The sequence below is a fragment of the Natator depressus genome, chromosome 10 (genome assembly GCF_965152275.1).
Source record: "Natator depressus isolate rNatDep1 chromosome 10, rNatDep2.hap1, whole genome shotgun sequence".
Lineage (NCBI taxonomy): Eukaryota > Metazoa > Chordata > Testudines > Cheloniidae > Natator > Natator depressus.
Window position 1 is genome coordinate 55,622,973 of NC_134243.1, and position 21,357 is coordinate 55,644,329.

Below are 21,357 nucleotides of genomic sequence, written 5' to 3' on the forward strand. Positions count from 1 at the left end.
TATTCCCCACTAGCAGTTGGGTTTTCATTTTTGAGCCAGAACTTCATGTGCTCCAGGGAAGTGTGAAAGGGGGTCAACTTTTATGAATTTGTTGTAGTGCCAGTTAGATTTTAAAGTCTAGGGTTGCCAGATAGGTAAGTGTTAGCCAATATAGAATAGAATCAAAATCGGGGTTCTCACCCTTTTTCTTTCTGACCTTTCCCCCCACCAACATGTTATAAAAATTTCATGGCTCACCTGTGCCGCAACAACTGTTTTTCTGCATATAAAAGCCATGGGCAGCGCTGGGTGTAGCAAGCAGCACAATTGCCTAGGCCCCAATGCTGAAGGGGGCCCCTGTGAAGCTACATTGCTCAGGCTTCAGCTTCGGCTTCAGCCCTGGGTGGCAGAGCTTGGCGCACTGGGCTTCAGCTTTCTGCCCTGGGCCCCAGCAAGTCTAATGCCGGCTCTGTGGGGTGGCCCCCCTGAAACCTGCGTGTGGCCCGTCAGGGGGCCCTGGACCCCTGGTTGAGAACCACTAATCTAAAGGATAACGCCCCTGTATTGAGTTCATGGGGCATTATCAGACTAACGTTGGGTTCTTTTCAGGTCAACTTTCAACTCAAACAGTATTTCTCAAATCAGGACTTGCTTATTTTTAACCAACCAACAATTTATTAATTCACCCAGAACCACATTAGTATACAATCAACAGTCTACAATCAAATGTAGACACAACCAATGTTCTAGGTGTGTACTACACCTGCAATAGCCTTGCAAGCAATTATCACAGACTAGAGTTGAGGCTCAGTGGTTATACCTCGGAACAGTGCAAATTACCAATATAATTACATTAACTTATGATCATCAACTCTCAATTTCTTTAGTTTCTAACACAATTATCCCTCTTCCAAGGATGCTTTTGTCTTTAAGGCAGTGGTTTTCAACCTGTGGTGCATGGACCCTCTGGGTGTCTGCACTCGGTGTCTAAGATTTCCAAAGGGGTCCACACCTCTATTTGAAATTTTTTTAGGGCTCCGCAACTGAAAAAAGGTTGAAAACCACTGCTTTAAGGCACTTTTTAGAGTGTGGTTACTAATTGTCTGAATGGGTTGGTCCAAAAGGGACAAGTTTAGAATACCAAAAGCAATTGTTTAAAGTTTTTGTTTTCCGTCTCTCTCAGGCCAATTTACTTGGACTTACAAAGAAGTTAAAATCTAAAATATGGTTACGTGAGAACTCACTAGAGAGTGCAGACTTAGAAAGATAACCTACAGTTATTTGTACTTCCCCTTCTATTCTTTAATATAATCTTTGAAATGAAATCTCACCATTTCTTAACCCTGATATGGGGAAGAGTCCTTTCCACATGATTGGTTTGGGCATTGGTCAGTCAGGTGTAGCAGAGACCCATTAAGCTAAACTAACAACGATTGATGAGCAAGAGTGCAAACACGAGCAGTGGTGGTCAGACAGCCAGATGTCAGAAATCCATAGCAAAGAGGAGAACTCTGCATATGTTCCTTAATTGACCAACAAAAGAGAAAAGGAGTACTTGTGGCACCTTAGAGACTAACCAATTTATTTGAGCATAAGCGAATACAGACTAACACGGCTGTTACTCTGAAACCAACAAAAGAGAGGATTTTATTCAAGGAAAAAAGGAGCCAAATAAGCCAAATGAATTAAGCAGATACTTACAAAGGCCTGAAATGAAATTTACATAAACTTTTTACTTGACACAAAAAATATCCTATTGGCTCTGAGAGAGGCCAAGTTCTCTCTCTTTAATCTGAGCTCAAAGTGTCAGGCAAAGGGATCTATAGAGTGAGGGTGATGCCGTGCAGATACACATTTATAAGATCAGAGTCCGTAGATAGAATGACCTTATCTCTTGTTTTTACTTTCACTGTCTATAGCAAGACTCTTGACCTACAGCATGTACCAGGTCTGCTGTCTTATATTTGTGTTCCTCTTGTTTTTCTGTTGTATAATTTAAATCATTATTGTATTATAGCACACTCCAGCACATTATAATATTTATAAATGGAGAATGACTTGGCATAGTACGTAGTGCAGCCTGTCTGCCATCAGAGAAGCATTCTTCAGATCCTCCTTGTCTCAAAAGCTGGGAAATCTGAGCTACAACTCCTTTGAAAAACGCTGGGCACTGCTTAGCAGCAGAATTGCTGAGTGTCCAGGGAACTTCAGCTGTTCTGAAGGGAATGAATGTGAATGCTGGTACAGCGAAGAGAGAAATGCATCTCTGCCTTGGTGTCAGTCGGTCTCCTTGATTGTAAACATCACGTGTTGTTGATATGCAAATACAGCAGTACCTTGACAGCCCTACTGCAGTACTGCTGATATAAAGGAATAGCTGTAGAGCTGAATATCACATTAGGGCCAGATTCACCCCTGGTGTAGTGCTATAGGCTTCTGTATAGTTACATTAAGAATGAATTTAGCCCATTGGACCAAGTCCTCCTTTGTAAACAGTCCCTTTAGGAACTAGCCTGAGTCCATCAATGCCTCAGCTGTTTTAAAACCTGATTGAAAGGGATTGTGTGACTGAGAGCCAGGTGATACCCAGGAAGGAACCTTGTATAGTGTTGGCAAGGAACTATCAGTGAGCCCTGTTCTGAGGAGTGAAGGGTTGTGTTTGAGATACTATTAAGGTCTAGTTTCAGAGTAATAGCCGTGTTAGTCTGTATTCGCAAAAAGAAAAGGAGTACTTGTGGCACCTTAGAGACTAACCAATTTATTTGAGCATAAGCTTTCGTGAGCTACAGCTCACTTCATCGGATGCATACTGTGGAAAGTGTAGAGGATCTTTTTATATACACACAAAGCATGAAAAAATACCTCCTCCCACCCCACTCTCCTGCTGGTAATAGCTTATCTAAAGTGATCACTCTCCTTACAATGTGTATGATAATCAAGTTGGGCCATTTCCAGCACAAAACCAGGTTCCCCCCCCCATTTACAACACACACTTTGCTTCTCTAAAAGAAAAAGGACACTAAACTTTTTAAACTACTACATGCCACAAGGGGCCACAGCAATGGTTCCCTCAACCCACCCAGCAATATTGTTAACCTATCCAACTATACTCTCAGCCCAGCAGAAGCAGCTGTCCTATCTCGGGGCCTCTCCTTCTGCCCCTCCACCCCCACGAACATGATACAGTTCTGTGGTGACCTGGAATCCTATTTTCGACGTCTCCGACTCAAGGAATATTTCCAACATACCTCTGAACAACATACTAATCCACAGAGACCTCCCTACCAACACTACAAAAAGAAGGATTCTAGGTGGACTCCTCCTGAAGGTCGAAACAGCAGACTGGACTTCTACATAGAGTGCTTCCGCCGACGTGCACGGGAAGAAATTGTGGAAAAGCAGCATCACTTGCCCCATAACGTCAGCCGTGCGGAACACAATGCCATCCACAGCCTCAGAAACAATTCTGACATCATAATCAAAAAGGCTGACAAAGGAGGTGCTGTTGTCATCATGAATAGGTCGGAATATGAACAAGAGGCTGCTCGGCAGCTCTCCAACACCACTTTCTACAAGCCATTACCCTCTGATCCCACTGAGAGTTACCAAAAGCAACTACAGCATTTGCTCAAGAAACTCCCTGAAAAAGCACAAGATCAAATCCGCAGAGACACACCCCTGGAGCCCCGACCTGGGATATTCTATCTACTACCCAAGATCCATAAACCTGGAAATCCTGGGCGCCCCATCATCTCAGGCATTGGCACCCTGACAGCAGGATTGTCTGGCTATGTAGACTCCCTCCTCAGGCCCTACGCTACCAGCACTCCCAGCTACCTTCGAGACACCACTGACTTCCTGAGGAAACTACAATCCATCGGTGATCTTCCTGATAACACCATCCTGGCCACTATGGATGTAGAAGCCCTCTACACCAACATTCCACACAAAGATGGACTACAAGCCATCAAGAACACTATCCCCGATAATGTCACAGCTAACCTGGTGGCTGAACTTTGTGACTTTGTCCTTACCCATAACTATTTTACATTTGGGGACAATGTATACCTTCAGATCAGCGGTACTGCTATGGGTACCCGCATGGCCCCACAGTATGCCAACATTTTTATGGCTGATTTAGAACAACGCTTCCTCAGCTCTCGTCCCCTAACGCCCCTACTCTACTTGTGCTATATTGATGACATCTTCATCATCTGGACCCATGGAAAAGAAGCCCTTGAGGAATTCCACCATGATTTCAACAATTTCCATCCCACCATCAACCTCAGCCTGGTCCAGTCCACACAAGAGATCCACTTCCTGGACACTACAGTGCTAATAAACGATGGTCACATAAACACCACCCTATACCGGAAACCTACTGACCGCTATTCCTACCTACATGCCTCCAGCTTTCACGCTGACCACACCACACGATCCATCGTCTACAGCCAAGCTCTGCGATACAACCGCATTTGCTCCAACCCCTCAGACAGAGACAGACACCTACAAGATCTCTGTCAAGCATTCTTACAACTACAGTACCCACCTGCTGAAGTGAAGAAACAGATTGATAGAGCCAGAAGAGTTCCCAGAAGTCACCTACTACAGGACAGGCCTAACAAAGAAAATAACAGAACGCCACTAGCCGTCACCTTCAGGCCCCAACTAAAACCCCTCCAACGCATTATTAAGGATCTACAACCTATCCTGAAGGATGACCCAACACTCTCACAAATCTTGGGAGACAGGCTAGTCCTTGCCTACAGACAGCCCCCCAACCTGAAGCAAATACTCACCAGCAACCACATACCACACAACAGAACCACTAACCCAGGAACCTATCCTTGCAACAAAGCCCGTTGCCAACTGTGCCCACATATCTATTCAGGGGACACCATCACAGGGCCTAATCACATCAGTCACACTATCAGAGGCTCGTTCACCTGCACATCCACCAATGTGATATATGCCACCATGTGCCAGCAATGCCCCTCTGCCATGTACATTGGTCAAACTGGACAGTCTCTACGTAAAAGAATAAATGGACACAAATCAGATGTCAAGAATTATAACATTCATAAACCAGTCGGAGAACACTTCAGTCTCTCTGGTCACGCGATTACAGACATGAAAGTCGCTATTTTACAACAAAAAAACTTCAAATCCAGACTCCAGTGAGAAACTGCTGAATTGGAATTCATTTGCAAATTGGATACAATTAACTTAGGCTTGAATAGAGACTGGGAGTGGCTTAGTCATTATGCAAGGTAGCCTATTTCCCCTTGTTTTTTCCTACCCCCCGCCCCCAGACATTCTTGTTAAACCCTGGATTTGTGCTGGAAATGGCCCACCTTGATTATCATACACAATGTAAGGAGAGTGGTCACTTTGGATAAGCTATTACCAGCAGGAGAGTGAGTTTGTGTGTGTGTGTGTGGGGGGGGGGGGGGGCGGGGGTGAGAAAACCTGGATTTGTGTGGGAAATGGCCCAACTTGATTATCATACACATTGTAAGGAGAGTGATCACTTTAGATAAGCTATTACCAGCAGGAGAGTGAGGTGGGAGGAGGTATTTTTTCATGCTTTGTGTGTATATAATAAGATCTTCTAAACTTTCCACAGTATGCATCCGATGAAGTGAGCTGTAGCTCACGAAAGCTTATGCTCAAATAAATTGGTTAGTCTCTAAGGTGCCACAAGTACTCCTTTTCTTTTTATTAAGGTCTAGGACAGGTGGAGTGATGTGAGTCTGGGACCAAGTCTCTGTAACTGCTCATCTTTTATGGGTCCCAGACAATTTGACTCATCCAATACCCTACTGCAGTGGTTCCCAAACCAGGGAAAGCCCCTGGCGGGTCGCGCCGGTTTGTTTACCTGCCGCGTCCGCAGGTTCGGCCGATTGTGGCTCACAGTGGCCGCGGTTTGCTGCTCCAGGCCAATGGGAGCTGCTGGAAGCGGCGGCCAGTACGTCCCTCGGCCCACGCTGCTTCCTGCAGCTCCCATTGGCCTGGAGCAGCGAACCGCGACCACTGGGAGCCGCGATTGGCCGAACCTGCGGATGCGGCAGGTAAACAAACCGGCACGGCCTGCCAGGGGCTTTCCCCGCACAAGCAGTGGAACAAGTTTGGGAACCACTGCCCTACTGGATCATCTATAGGTAACAGTCTGGTGCGTCTACAGAAGGTGGGAAGGAAGTCTTTCACTGTTAGCCCAGGGGAAGGGCTTGACCTGGGAAGAGTGGCTGCTCTTTACTCTGGCAGAACATTCTTTTTAGTGCGGCTGGGTGGCTGCTGTGACACTGTAAATCTATACTCATGCACTTAATTTGTGGAGTTACTCTGGAATTTACACAATCATAGCTGAGACCAGCATTTGGATTTCATTCCAATAGGACAACTTAAGTCTTGAGTAACTTCCCATCTATTTATCTCAGAAGCTCTTTCTCAAACATGAATATGGGGTGGGAGGATCAATTCCTTAAACTAGAAAAAACAAGAAGAGACTTTTACTCATGTAATGGGGGGGTCCCCAACCTGACGCTATGCTGATGGCTACATTAGTCCCATGGATCCCAGTGGGAGGCTTAATGCTTAATCACATGTCCTCCAACTTTAAGAACTGTGGCCACCTCCTCAGCTGGTATACATTTGTATTCCTCGATTGACTCAAAGGAGCTACAGTGACTTACACCTGAGGAAGATATGGTCCTTTGCTTTACACTGTGAGCCTCAGTATTGTAAGTCACAGAAAACATGGATTCTATTTGAGTCTCTACATTCGGTTCTCACTGGATCTCTCTTGTCTTCTGGTTGTCTCATTCATGCTGGTTTCCAGCCACTGATGAGAGGAAGTGCACACCCAGTAGAAATGGTTGTTTTTAGCCTCTTAAGTTCTCAGTTTCCAAATAATCGCCTATTATCTAAGAGGCAATGTGGCATATGGTCTCTGGACTGGAAGTCCTGGAATCCACATCTCCTTCCCAGTTCTGCCACTGGCTTACTTTGTGGGTTGGGGCAAGTCCCTTATTCTGTCTGTACCTAAGTTTGCTCTTCTATAGAATGAGGACAATGATACTTTTCCTTTGACATGAGCTTTGAGACCTCTGGATGTGAAGTGCTAAGTACTATTATTCAAGTTTTCAAAGCAGCAATTCCATTAAAACCTATGATTGTCAAGTATTAATACCCAGATGTGGACATGTGAATTTTTGCCACTAATAAAGTGATTGATTAACATAGAGATGAAGAGGAAACCTGTAGAAACTGCATGCTCCATCCAAGCCTGATGGAAAGGCCATCTGAATGCTTCAGTGAATCCTATTTTCCTCCTAGCACCCATGCTCTGCTTTTGTCAAGAATGGTATCTGTTTCGCAGGGTCCTCAGTGTTGTCTATATTTTAGAAACACAAAACCACAATCAGAATGGACTTTTGCCTTTTTCTAAACTCACTGTATGAGATTATGAAATCTCTGATGAAAGCTTTAGGATTTTATTGGACCATGATGACAAAGTCACATATTTTGTTGAAAATAAATTCTGCGTGTCAGCTAATCTGAAGAACAGATACATAACTATGGAAACATTATTCCTCTTCCATTCACCAGCTCAGCAACAAATTTCCTCTTTGGCTGATGAAAAAGTGATGGCAGCTGTACCTGCCAATACGTAATCAGGCAAACTAGGGGTTCTGTTCACCTCCAGGCTCCTGCTTTAGCACTGGGGGAAGAACTCTCTCCCAAAGTGGAAAGGGAGATGAATGGTGCAGAGGGAAAGATTAGTTGTGACCAGAAATGAGTGCAGAAGAAGGGAGGGGAGGAGAGGGAAAGAGATGAGAAGAAAAGTAAAATGGTGAGATGGGTGAATGCTCTGTCCTCTGCTCTTTCTGATATTCAGATAACCAATGTTATGAGTCTCAGTTATTTGTGACTGTAATTGTGAATGTTGGACTTCAAAACACTGAGCCTTCTTCTGAATGCTCTTAACATCTTTTTCAATAGGCATTTTGTTCATCCCACATTCCTCTCTGCATAGAAACTCTTGTTGGTTGGACTTCTTTGTCTTGGGCAACTCAAGCAGTATTGTCCTTCAGCTTGAGTTTTGACAAGATTAGGTGGCCCAGCTTCACATCAGCATTCAATTATAGACTAAATCATTTGTTCTCAACCTCAGGTGTGAGAGACTGCTGCAATCAGACTGTGCCGGGATGGCAAATACTCCGCAGTGAAGTACTCCACTCTTTAGGAAAACGCTAACAATCCATCCTGACTGCATCAGGACCCAGGAAACAGTCATGGCTCTTGACAAAGAGCAGAACCTGGGTGCTGAGTAGAGAACAGGGTTCACTGAAACCCTTTGAACGGCATAAATGAGGTAATTGGCATTCTTTACCCAGGACAGAGCCAGAGTGGATAAACTAGGGGTAATGCAGATCAGAAAAGAGGCTCTGTATACTGGCCTATCTATGTGGGGAAGCTTTGAGAATGTTTGCTCGCACTATACCTGGCTCAAGATACTGTGTTTAGTCACTTGAATGCTGCTGTGGGTCGGATCAAGAACAGAGCAAGCTAGCATTCTGCTAGGTATCTGGCACAGCTTTACCAATCTACTGTTGGGCTGGCTTCAATCTTCCTTTCTATCTCCCCCCCCCCCCACCTTTCCCTGAGCTCACACTTCTAATCACCTTGAACTGTGTGCTGGCTTAGTAATGTGCATACTAAAAGTGTTCACTCTAGATACCACCAACCATGCTTTATTTGTCACCTATGAAGATTCAAAGGTCTCCAGGAGGGAAAGGAAGCCGTTTGACTCCCCTGACTGTACAGCCTAGCTCTGTGCTTCTAAGCACTAAACATTGATCAGATTTTCCCCTAAAGTTGTCTATGGGAAGTAGGAAGCAATGCAACAGGGAGTAAAAGAAAAAAAAATCTTCAAAGTTTCTGCATTGTTCTTGAAATTTCTCCTTAAAACTCACCTCTCGCACCATGGTGCCAACAAAACACTCAAAAGTGCTTAGGTAGTCTGGACTGTGCTGTGATTAGCTGCTTATTATCCCTATCATAAATCTCTTGTTACTTTGTGCTCCTTCTCTTTGTATCTGCTTGTGTCATTTTTGCACTGCTTTTGAGGCTGGGACAGTCCTTTCTTCGTGTGGTGTGTGTGTGTTTACACAGCACAGTGGGCAACTTATCAGCCCTGTTGGGACAGTGCTACTATAATACAAATGCTACATCATCCACCCCAAAATTTTTGTAAAATTTTTGTTTTACTTTGGTCTAAGTGCAAGGAACAAAATGGATCCACCCAGCACCAGAATAATAGTGATTAACTTCCTATGTTGCAATGAGTCTTTCCCTGTGGATATCTTGTTATGAAACCGAGATCTCATTATGGGACATTTCATCATAAAGAAAGATTGTTCGTAGTAGTACCTGGAGGGACTGTAGCTAGATTATAATTTAGGTTCCAGTATATTTAATATGATGTGGAGAGGCAGGCAAATACTTAAAATCCATTGTACATGGACTTGAAGTTCAAACCGATCTCTTCCTGTGTTTGTACTCATTTTGTGTTCCACTTTCCACAGACGTCAGAGCATCACACTTTTACTAGCATGAATGTTGACAGCATCAAATTTCAGAGTCCCCTGTGTAAATATTGGCAGAAATAAAAAGTTAACCTTTCTTTAGTGAGTATTCATGGTAGAAGTACTTCCACACTCATCCATCCAGGAAACAAACCATAGGCTGTGGTTTACCAGATCAATCCTAAAACCAGGTAACACAACTCTTATTATAAATATTTATTAGTGCAAACTTGCAGTGACATTTAATGACCAATCTATAAATAAGAAAAACTTAAAAGGTTCTAATAATGAATAAATCAAAGAAATCTATGGCTGTCTATGATCGGAAAAAGGGGCTAAAATAGTTGAATAAGTTATTTGTCGGAAATAATTCACTCAATTCTAATAGGGACTTTTTTCGCAAAGTCTCCCAGGACAGAAAATGGTCTGTAAATGAGATCTCAGCCACACACAAAAAACACTTTGGCACTTCGTAAGACTGTAGCAGGTAACATAATTGCCATGTATAAACTTAAATGATGACTATATTGCGAGGAGACAAGTATTTCAGCACTCCCTCCCGTGAAAGAGAGCTGCTGAGGGCATTACTGTCTTGGCACACAGCAACTATTCTCCTTGCAATAAATTAATTGTGTAAGAGCATACATGTGAGTTACTCTGCCCCCCTCTAGCCTTTTGAAGTGCCAGAGGACTCTAGCCTGATCACTGTTCTCTGTAATCGCTCAGCGTTGGTTGGCAGGTGTTGGGTGTGGTGTTATCAATCCTTTTCACTTTAAAAGTAGGATTGGTGCTAGTTACCTGGGTGTGTCTACACAGTTGACATAAAAGTGCTGGGAGCCCAGCTACCAGAGCTGTAGTACTGTCTATACTGCCACTTTGCTGTGCTGAAACTTGCATTGCTCAGGGGGGTGAATAAAGAATTTTTAACTAGGCCTGTGTGGGTGAATGGAATCTTTTATTGTAATCCTGGCTGAGCATTCCCCTTGAACCAGAGGCTAAGCCAGGGGAGAACAGAGGAATTGCCATACAGGGTCAGATCTCTGGTCCATCTAGCCCAGTATTTCCTCTGTGAGGGGCTGGCCCAGGCATGCCGCTCTCAGGAGTCTCAGCAAGTCCCTTACTACTCAAACTAGTGTCGTTTTCGCTCTTTGCTCCCACTTCTGTACATAGCAAAGCTACTAGGAGCCTGGGATTCACCCTTCCACAGCCCCTTGCTAGCAGAGCTAAAAATCTAGCAATGTTTTAAAATCACCCCAGCCCAGGAGGGTAGCACAAGCCGTGCAAGGTGAGGGTCAGGTCCACTGCATCAACGCATGGGGAGGGGATGGAGATGATAACGAGGCGCGCCTGGCTCAGACTCGCAGTTTCTTAAATGTCCAGGGTTGTTAGCTAAGTAGTGTCGGCCTGTGCTGAGGTGCGGAGGGAACCTCTGTGAGCTGAGCGGGAGATGCGGTTCTCCAGCAGAGCCGCTAGGTGGCAGCAGGGACAGCAGCTCGTCTGCCGCTGCTGTTGACGGTGCGTTTCTCTGCCCATTCAGGCAGGAGGGAAAAGGGAGCGCGGAGGGGCGCCCGCGAGTGGGGCGCTTTCCCCGCAGCCTGGCAACCTGCCTCGGATCCCGCAGGGGTTTGCAGCAGCCGCCGCTGCTGGGCTGTGCGCTGGGCATTCCTTCGGGGCTCCCCGCTGCTCTCCATGGGCTGAGGCTGCCTGGGCATCAGGCTTTGCATCAGCAGCACAGAGGGATCCTCACCGTGGGGGAACTGGACGTGAGCTGCCGCTGACACTGACAAGGTAAACGCTCCGCTTGCTCCAGCAGGTCTCCAGCCCTGCCCCGCTCCCCAGCCGGCCTGCAGGCATCCCCCTGCTCCAGCGGGGGAATCGGGAAGGAGAGAGGCAGCTCACTTGGATCGGAGAGTGACCTGGTGCTTTTGGTCTGAGAGGGGCTTTAGCCGGTGCGTACGGGGTGTCGTTTCCCGCTTGGGAACATGCGGACCGTGTCTCTCTGGTGGTGGTTTGAAGGGCGGCGGAGAGCCCCACGTGCTGAGGCTGGAGTTTGCCACGGTGGGACACGTTGTATAGTCACAGTTCCGAGAATTGGGAATTGGCCAGTTGGGTCCCACAGGGCGTAAGTGACTATTCAGCACCCCTGTCTCCCAACCTGCATGTGCACCTCAGGCCCCCTTGAGGCCCCCCAATGGATGGTACAGAGTCCTGGGCTGCTAATTGACAGGTTTCAGAGTAGCAGCCGTGTTAGTCTGTATCCGCAAAAAGAACAGGAGTACTTGTGGCACCTTAGAGACTAACCAATTTATTAGAGCATAATAAATGTATATGCTTTAGTAAATTTGTTAGTCTCTAAGGTGCCACAAGTACTCCTGGGCTGCTAATGTGATCCTGCCCTATAGGTTAGTTAATCTCAGATCATGAGGACTGTAGCTTTGAAGGCATTCTCTCCTGGCACATTTCTGATCTCATCTGGGGGATTTCTGGCCCTTCTTTTATTGTTACTTGATTCTTTTCCCATAAGGAACCATTTCAGAGCTGCTTTTTCCTTCGCACTGACTAACAGGGGGTGGTTGTAATCATAGCGTATGTAAGGAAGAGGGAGCCTCTTCTTGTTTTGGAACTTGTCCCATCCAGATAACCCAAGAGCTCATTCCAGAGGGTTTGTACAAGAGCTTAAGGGGAAAAAGTTAGTTATTTTTATGGAGGATGAAGACCCTAATCTCTTCAGTTTGGTAATAGACATGTTGGGCCATATCCAGGGGTCCAGTTTGATGCAGTGTGCAAATTGGGAAGGGTGGGTGGGTGTCTTGCTGCTCCTTATTGCACTCCCCTGATGCTGCGCTGTGCCAGGCTCGTCCCTGGAAATTGTGCGAGAACACCCTATGGGTTGCTCCAATTTACATGGAGCTGTAGTGGCTCCAGGGGGCTGAAAATTCAATGCAGGATTGGGGTGGTATAGAAACATCTCAAAATATCACTTTTCCTCTGGCTGCACTCCGTTCCCTTACTTTATACATGTCAACATAATTGGCATGTATAAATTAAAATAATGAATATACTTGTGGGAGACAGGTATTTAGCAGGAAGGAGGAGAGGTGTAAGAGTCACTACTCCATCTCTAAATCACCAGAGGAACCCCTTTACACTCCCTGGGTGATCTCCCCTAGGCTGGTAAACTCCCCTTAGAGCCAGATTATGCCAGCAGCATGGAGCAAACTGGCTGCATTGTAGAATCTGGCTCACTGTTACCACTGGGATTAGTGTTTCACAAATGGTATTGCCGTATTCCTTTTCTCCAGGCCACGTTTTTATAAAAAGCCCTTGAATAAATAAATGTCCTTTGCTAAAAATGTAAGTTTTTCCTTTACTCTAAAGAAATTTCAAGTCTGATATGGCAGAATTAAGTAGTCACTGTGGTGATATGAACTCCCAACAGCAATAGTAGAAATCATCATTGTTTTCTATGCATCCTTCTACTGATAAGACTTTGTTCTTTGGATTGAAGAATAGTATCACTAATTTTGCTAGTGTCTCAAGCATAGCACAATTACACAATTCTGTGGATGAGAGAAGCCAGTGCTTATTATCTTCTGACATCCCACCAGTCTTGTATGCACCCTGCTCTTGTCCCTGTCTTGTGTTCTGTGATAAGGGAATACACTGGAAGAGACCAGTGCTTTGCCGAGTTTATTGCTGACCATGGTACCATCAGTGCACTCTGACTCACCTAACTGGCCCATCAGTCCTATGGTAAATGTTTCTGCCAACCTGGACTTCTCCCTGGCACAAGGTCTGGTGATGGATATGATTCCAGGTCATTTAGACATCATCAAGGATTCAAAATTAAAGAAAATGGTGACATTCTCCAGACTTTTGTAATGCTCGACTCTTTTGGGGGGGAGGGGCTTGTGAAAATTTTAGAATATTCTGTTGTAACAATAGAGTTGACATCCTGATTCTCTAACTATGCTCTGAGAATGAGTGTCTTCAAGGAAAAAATGCCATAAAATAACAAGTGTCCGAAGGCTAAAAAGACGAGACAAGCTGCTCTGGCTTTTGAGGTATCTTATGGGTGCCTTAAACATAAGTATGGTCGGAATACCCAGCACACTTACCTGAGAACCTAATGCCTTAATCTGGCCCCTGATTCTTGCTAGTTAGTTTTTAGGAATAGATCAAATCCTGCTCTTATTTACACTGACTTAAATCTGGAGTAGTTCCATTGGAATCAAAACGCTGAATAGTGTTTGCACTAGCTATGTATTATACAGTTTTTCTCTCTTTTCCTGCTTCATACAACAGGTTTGCTCACAACAGTTGATTTAGTTGCAGAAAATTAATTAGTGTTACTGGTGTGCAGTGATGTGTTTTATGATGGGAGTATAAAACATTTGCTTTTGAGAATGTGGATAACTGTCTTTTTTTAAACCTTCTCTCAATTAAAACCAAAAGCTGCAATAAAAAAAGAGATTCGAACCCTTTGGAAAACTTGGCAGGGGCCCAAGAGAGTAACTCTGGAGATGTTGAAAATAACAGTTTATCTGCTGTCATCATTTTGGGCCCAATCCTCCACTTTGTTACACTGTTTTTTTGCTATTGTAGGCCCTTTGACCCCAGTGGAGCTGTGCGAGTGTAAAACTGTGGCAATGGTGTTTGGGATTAGGCTCTGCATTTAAATGAAAATTCCACCAAATGTCCCCTGCATTAAGGGCCCGATGCAAAGTCCACTGAACTCAAGACTCCCCAGGGTTTTGGATCAGGCCCTAAGAGAACATTAAGTTTGGGTAGGTAAGTGCTTAAAAGTCAAGTGTGCATGCACAACTTTAACAATGGCCTCTGCACTATCATCATAGGCTTTAATTACGTAAACCCATCAATTTTGGCAAATAGAGAAAATGCTGTTCTCACAGGAAGATAATTGCCATGTTGGCTGAGACCAGTGTTCCATCTAATCAGTATCCTGTCTCTGTCAGTATTTTTTCTGTCACATTAGGTGTATATGTAACATTTTGTAACTTTTCATTCTTTTATACTTCACTCCTGTAGTCCTCGTAAAGTTCCATTATATCTTAACAAGCTTGAGCACTTACCTGTGAGAGCGCAAGGCTTTTCATATGTTATGTGTCTGAACAATTTTCTTTTCAAATGGCAGCACAGCCTGCCATAAGTGCAAGTGAGTGGATGAGTCAGTTAACTATGAGGTTAATTTGGCTGTGAATTTAGTGGCCTATATATGCCAGCTGATTACTCTAGGCTATATAGTTAGCCTGTTGGAAGTTGTGTACAAGTGGTTTATTGTGTACTTCTCATCTGAATGACTTCCCTGGACTGTTTCTCTGGCAGTCGGGATAGCACATGATGCTAGAAAATGACACTTGCTATCTGGTCACCCTAGTAAGTGTGTTGGGAAGGGGGAGCAGGATATAGGTGGCTATATAAGATAAAGCCTCAAGTATCGGGATTATCCCTATAAAATCAGGGCATCTGCTCATCCTGTATGTATCTGTCATGAGGTTGTAGAACAATTGTATGGTATTATGTTGAGAAATATTATGTAATTAAGGCCCGTTGGCTATATCCTCAATTGGTGTAAATCTGTGTGGCTCAGTTTGCTCATTTACACCAATGTGTGGGTGGTGGTGTTTTTTAATATTGCTTAAGGCTCTGGCCCTGTATTCTACTGCATACTGCTTTGTGCAACCTTTGCTTTGGCATTTCCTGGGTTTTTTGTTTTTTTTTTGTTTTTTTTGCGTCCTTACCCTAGTAATCTGATCATTCCCTTAACCTAGTTGTCTAATGGAACTTCCTAGGTTTGTTTTTTCTCAAAAAAGAGAGGAGATTAAAACAAAGGTAAACAGGAACTTCAGTCTCTAGGACTCCAAAGCTCATCTGGCTTGCGATACCTGGCAATAGCAAGTATTAATTCCACAAGCTGGAAATACTTGCCTACACAGCACTGGAATAACTTGTCCCACCCTACATTCCAATCCAAGGCCCATTGAAGGGAATAGAAAGAACTACATTAATTTCAATCGTCTTTGCACCAGGGCTGATCCTTACTGCAGGGCATGAGTTAGTCTCTTGCTTACCTTACAGTCACACAGCAGCCTTCTTAAACCCCTTCACACCTTGCAAGGGCCACAGAGATTGAGCCTCTAAGGGGAACAGCTTATAAAATGCACCTGCACTCCTATGGAGTCTTGCCTCAGCTTCTGCGTGCTCTCACTATGCTCTTCACTGCACAACTAAATCAGCCACAGGTGCATGTGCATTGTAACCTTTCTGGAGCTCCTAGTGACAAGTATGATGTATGTGCACAGTGCGGTTTTGTTGATTCCTCCCTCTGTTCAATCTAAATCAGTTTCCTCAACCCTAAAAAGTGTTTTTCATCAATAAAAGCTATTTCCATGGCAAAGGGCAACATTCAGGAGAGGAACCTTTAAATGGTGGATGGGGGAGTTTCAAGCACTTCTAAATGGAGAGAATGTACTTTTTCACACTCCTGAGGCTTCAGAGTGGCTGACCTGTTATCCCACTTTGCAAAGATCTTCATTTTGGAGGTGGGAAGGAGTATGGGAAGGCAAAAGTTGCAGGAAGTTTTGAATCCCAGAGAAAGGGCTGGTCTTGGACTGTAAATGTTGCTGCAACCATAACTATAGCTGCTTCTGCTGTAATAACTTGTACGTCTTATATTCAAGAATCTTCCTCTGTGAATTATGATTATTGCCTAAATGAAAGGTACTCGATAAATTTGATGAAACAGGATACAACCCTTACTACTATATTCTGATGTTAATTCACTTTTCCTTTACTGAGACAGTCTCTCTGTCCATGCTTTGGGTGTGTTAATGTTAGGGTCCCCACTTTTGGTGACTGTCAGGATCTTAATGCTATGCAAGCCTCTGATTGCCCCCTATATTGCTGGGGCAAACTGCAGCCTCTGTGGCAGTGCAAAAGGGATTACTTCTGCATTAGATACTAACCTGCAGCTCTGAGAAAAGAGGTCATGGGAATATCTCTGCAGCTGCCCTAGAAATTGCAGTTTGGAGCAGAAGCAACCCGAGGCATTCTGTAGCACACCACGCTTGCTTCTGCAAGTCCAGCATGCTTCTCTTGGAGGTAGCATCCAGGCTTTTGTCACTGAGGAGGGGTGTCTCATTAGGCCATGCAAGGAAAGGATTGGTAGGAGAGAATCTCTATCCTGATCTTCTTGCCCAAATTTCTCCTCTCCCCAAGCCAGAGTCCTGGTTCCTGGGAGGCCAGCCAGCTCTCTGACAGACTGAACTTTGGGGGTGGAAGGGAAACCTACTTTCTTAGATAGGAAATAAGTGTAGGCCCTAGTTTATGTTTTATGATTTTTGTTTTGTATTGTAACCATCTGTTTCTATTAGTTGCTCTCGTTTCTAGTGGAACCTCTATTCTTAAATAAACCTTCTTATATTTTATTATGAGTACACATTAAGTGATGTGTGTTCTACAGGGGCACTGATTTAAGGTTAAACTGGATTACATGGCTCCTTTGCGAGCAGAGGATCTGGGATTTCTGCGCTGAGCTGGAGATCACAGGGGAATGTTATGATTCAAGGGGATTGAGGTGCACCTCTTGTTAAACTGCAAGGCAAAGACAGGACTGGCATAGCCTGGATGACAGTGCTTGAGTAGCTGAAAGGCTGGCTGTGTTAGGGAGCGGACACCCAGCTATCAAAGGCAGTACTCCCTCTAGCTAGAGACAAAGGGCAACAAGGAAACTTGCAGTCCTGGGTCCCCTGAGAACCATCACAGTTCCTCTTCCAATTTTGAATGACATTGGCAATCCAGTGGTTTATGCACTTGCTGTTACACTTCCTCTGCCCAGCATTGGGCTCCAAAGCTGCCAGGCAGAAAAATAAGAGGATTTTGCTTTGGGGCCCTGTGAATTTAGGGCTGGAAAGGCGCCCACTTCTACATTGGCTTCTACAGCTGCAGCATTGTGGCATTCTTGGAGCTTTGGTCAGTATTTATAATCTTGGCAGTGATTGCCATTAAACCATCAACACTTGCCAACCTCTACCACATAGTGGCAGCTGGAGATGCCAAGTAGTGGTAACTGCTGGCACGTGTTTGACTTCTTAATGGTAAGCGTTGTGCTTGAAATGGTGCAGTGCAAACTGGGCGTAAATGATCATTGTAAATAAAAAGGCAATATTGGCTAGATGCTCAGATTGGCTGTCAGGAGCTGGGCTTCTACCTTTCAACACTGTCACTGATTTGCTCTGTGACCTTGATCAAGTCATCTAGCCTCTTTCTCTGTTCCCCATATAGGATATTAATATTCCAAATATTAATTAATATTCCAGAGGGATATTAATATTTACCGACTAGTGCTTTAATGTATTCACATGAGAAGTATATTAGGCATCAAAACTATAATACAAATTCTTTTAATGTATAAAGAAATCATGTGATACAGTGTGTGTCCTTTGGATTTATTAATGTCTTTTTTTAAAATTGCAGCTTTAGCACTTCCTTTCTGGCTATTTGACATGTTCCTGGCGGTTCTGTGTTGCTACCTTTTGGCATCCCATTCCCGTATTTATTTTGGATATTCTGTTAACGGGAAGATTCCATACTCATTATGTGGCAAGACAGGTTTAAAAAAATTACTTCTGTAAATTCTTAGTGGCTCCCACAGATACGGAGAAAACAATCTATCTTCTGTAAGGGCCTGATCCAAAGCCCATTGAAGTCAATGGAAAAGCTCCCATTGACTTGAATGGCTTTTGGATCAAGCCCTAAATGCATGATGTAGGAAAGGAAACAGGAACAGTGAAAAGGAACAGTACTTGGTTTGTGGCATTCATTTTTGTTTTTTACAGATTTGTTTTTAACTTAAAAATCCCCAGGTTTTACAAAAGTCATTGTTCGGTCTTTACCAATTTTCACACAAATTTGGACCAAATTCACACTCATATATGAAAATACTGATTGTATTAAGAAAAGTCAGTACATTAGGTAGATGTATTTATGTTGTTAATAAATTAGTGTAAATATAAATGCAAGGCTGTCTGTTAAAGTAAGGCAACATAGTGGAAGATACACGTGTGTGCGCATATGTGTACGTTCTGTTAATGTGCACTCCACAGCATTAAATTGCTTTTACTTTCAATACTTCTGCTTTTTTCTATTTGTTGCTTTTTTCTGTCTTCCTGTCCCCCAATATTAACCCCTAAAACTGAAGTTATTTTTTCGCTGATTTTCTACATTTAAAATTTTTTTTTTGTTATAAATACTTATAAATTCATGGGAAACTTCTTAAACAAAATAGAAACTGAAAATGAAGGGTTTTCTACATGGTGTATCAGACCTTCAAACACAGTCCTCTACAGATTGTCAACCTGTGGGAGTCCTTACCCAGGCATGAAAGGTAGCAATTACACTTGTGTCCTCTTTCTGCTAGCGCACGGGGCACTTCTGTTTTGCTGGAAAAGTAACTGTCCGAGCCAAATTAAAAGCACACTTTGTGATTAGTAATTGCGTGATACAAACTGGTGGAATGATTTGATAGAACAAAGAGATGCATACAGAAGGTCATCTCCTCCTCCAGCATTAGGGCTGGATTCTCCGGTGGCATAAATCTCTGGAGCTCCCTCTAGTATTTACAGCATGAAAACAATTAAAAAAAAAAAGTTAATATGATCAGAAAGTAAATGGACAAACTCCCCACCTTGGAGATGAACCCTGTCTAAAGAGACTTGGGTTTGGAGTTTTCCTGACTCAAAGGTATTCAACCCTCTTGTTACCCCAGCACAAGGGACTATCTGTGCAATGGGAGAGGTGTTAATCCCTTGTTTGCCACAACTGTGTAATGCCCCTGCATCTTATGTGCTAGTCTTAAGGAGCAAACTAATGTTTGTTCTATTTACACTTATTTATAGAGAGAAATGTATGTGTGCTAGTGAGACAGAAAGCAAGTCTCTATGTGATTTGTTTGGAGAAACGGCTAAGTCTTAAACCTCTCGAAATAAAGGTTTCTAGTGAGATGACAGATGTCGCCATGTAGGCGCTTCTGGGGCCCTGCTCTGCTATTCCGTCACTACCAATTTATTATTGTGCAGTACTGCCAACACCATGCATAAAAAGTCATGTTAGGCCCCTAAAATATTGAGATTGGCTTATAAATCATGAGATTTTAAACAATACATTTTGCTTTATAGTTTTTGTGAGCCCTTAGGGTTCTTGTTGATCAAACTTTTCTCTGAAGCTAAGAGGATTAGAAACTTACTCTTGTAATGAAAGCTGGGCTGGTCATGTCATGTCATCCAGGGCTCCAGGAGATGGCTCTTCCAGAAAATCTCTAAATATTGTGAGACTTGTGATAAACTCTTGAGAGTTGGTAATGCTGGGAGCAATTCATCCCTGTGCAGAGAGCCAGCCCAAAGCTTATTACCATTTTATCCTTCATTTCATGTTCTGAAGGAATATAGCAGTGAGATGCCAGAGGCTTAACTGGGGAACAAGCTTTACGCTTGTCCTCCTCATAGAGGTGAATTTTGCCCTGCAATAAGAGTAGAAAGGAATTGCTGCCTTCTGAGATCCGCCCCCCCGCTCCCTTTTTAATAAAGATGTTAATCGTGTGTAACTCCATATAATCTATGGGTCTGTAGCTGGACAGTATAATACTATTTTGTAAGGTGCTGGATTTTCTACTGCCTCTTTGTTTAGTTAAATTTCTGATTTTGTTCAGTTCTTCACATGATTCCTGGACTTCTAAAAACACTGCTGTTAATAAGACATGGCTGCTCTTAAATATGATGGTACATATAATACTGAATGATTAAACTTCTGTGCTTGCTGACCTCTCCCCTACTGGAACCCCCATTTGGGGATCACTTTAACAGCAGAGGACAAAGAACAAAGTTCAGCAGAGAAATCTGAGTGAATGGTACCTTGATGAAGAGAAAAGAGCTTTAGGGAGATACAAGTGGCATGGTAGCTCACTATCCTCCAATGTGCCACTGACCTAGATGCATGTATTCCTGGCTCCCACTGCCAGAGGTTTGGGAAGTGAAGGGGTCAATGTAGCCGTTTTAAAATGCTTTTCTTAGTGATGACTACTGGTTGATGAACACTCATGCACTCCCTTCAGCATGCCAGCTGACATCACCTCTCACTCTGCTGTATCCATTCAGATGCAGGGCTATGGTAGTGTTCTCTCTTACAGGAAAACTTCAGCTAGGTACCCTAATATCTTGGCACTGAATCCTACTATTCTTATTCAGGCAACACTCTCATTGACTGCATTTGGACTAGTGTGAGCTCAAGATCACTCACAAGCATAAGGATTTCAGGATTGGATCTACAATAGCTAAATAGTTAACTAAGACTCTATTAAAAATTTATAGCATAGTGTGAGGTCAGCAATTCTGTGGTGTCATTTAAAAAAAATTATCTTCTAAAATTGTCTTAAAAATCCTTTAAAATCCATATGAGCACCTGTTCCAGTATCTCGCACAGTGACTGTTGTCTCTCCCATCAATGGCTGATGTTCCATTTATGCTGAATTATTACCTGAGCAGTCCCCTGGAGGTTGGATATTCACAGAGTAAGGTGCTACTTAGCATGAATAGGAGTATTGCAATCTAGCCCTTTGTGAATTGAAGCTTGCTAAGGACCAGATTTTACTCCCCTGTACTTGTGCTGAGTAGTAGCTACCTTGTTGAGCAGTCCCATTAATTATCTTAGTGGCAGAATCTGGCTCTAAATATGTAATTAATTTTTTTTTTACTAAAACCAGTGAGAATTTACTTGA

General features: G+C 43.6%; 1 protein-coding gene across 2 annotated transcripts in view; it reads left to right on the forward strand.

Moving 5' to 3' along the window:
- The first annotated feature begins 11,138 nt into the window (after positions 1–11,138).
- The window catches only part of THSD4 (thrombospondin type 1 domain containing 4), a 600,975-nt gene continuing 590,756 nt past the window's right edge, over positions 11,139–21,357 (forward strand). Inside the window, exon 1 of one of the 2 annotated variants that reach the window (XM_074966229.1) lies at positions 11,139–11,354. The gene's annotated coding sequence lies outside the window, so the exon portion shown is untranslated. Of the gene's footprint in view, positions 11,355–11,475; positions 11,516–21,357 lie in introns of those variants that run through there. The other variant, XM_074966230.1, reaches the window with a different exon arrangement.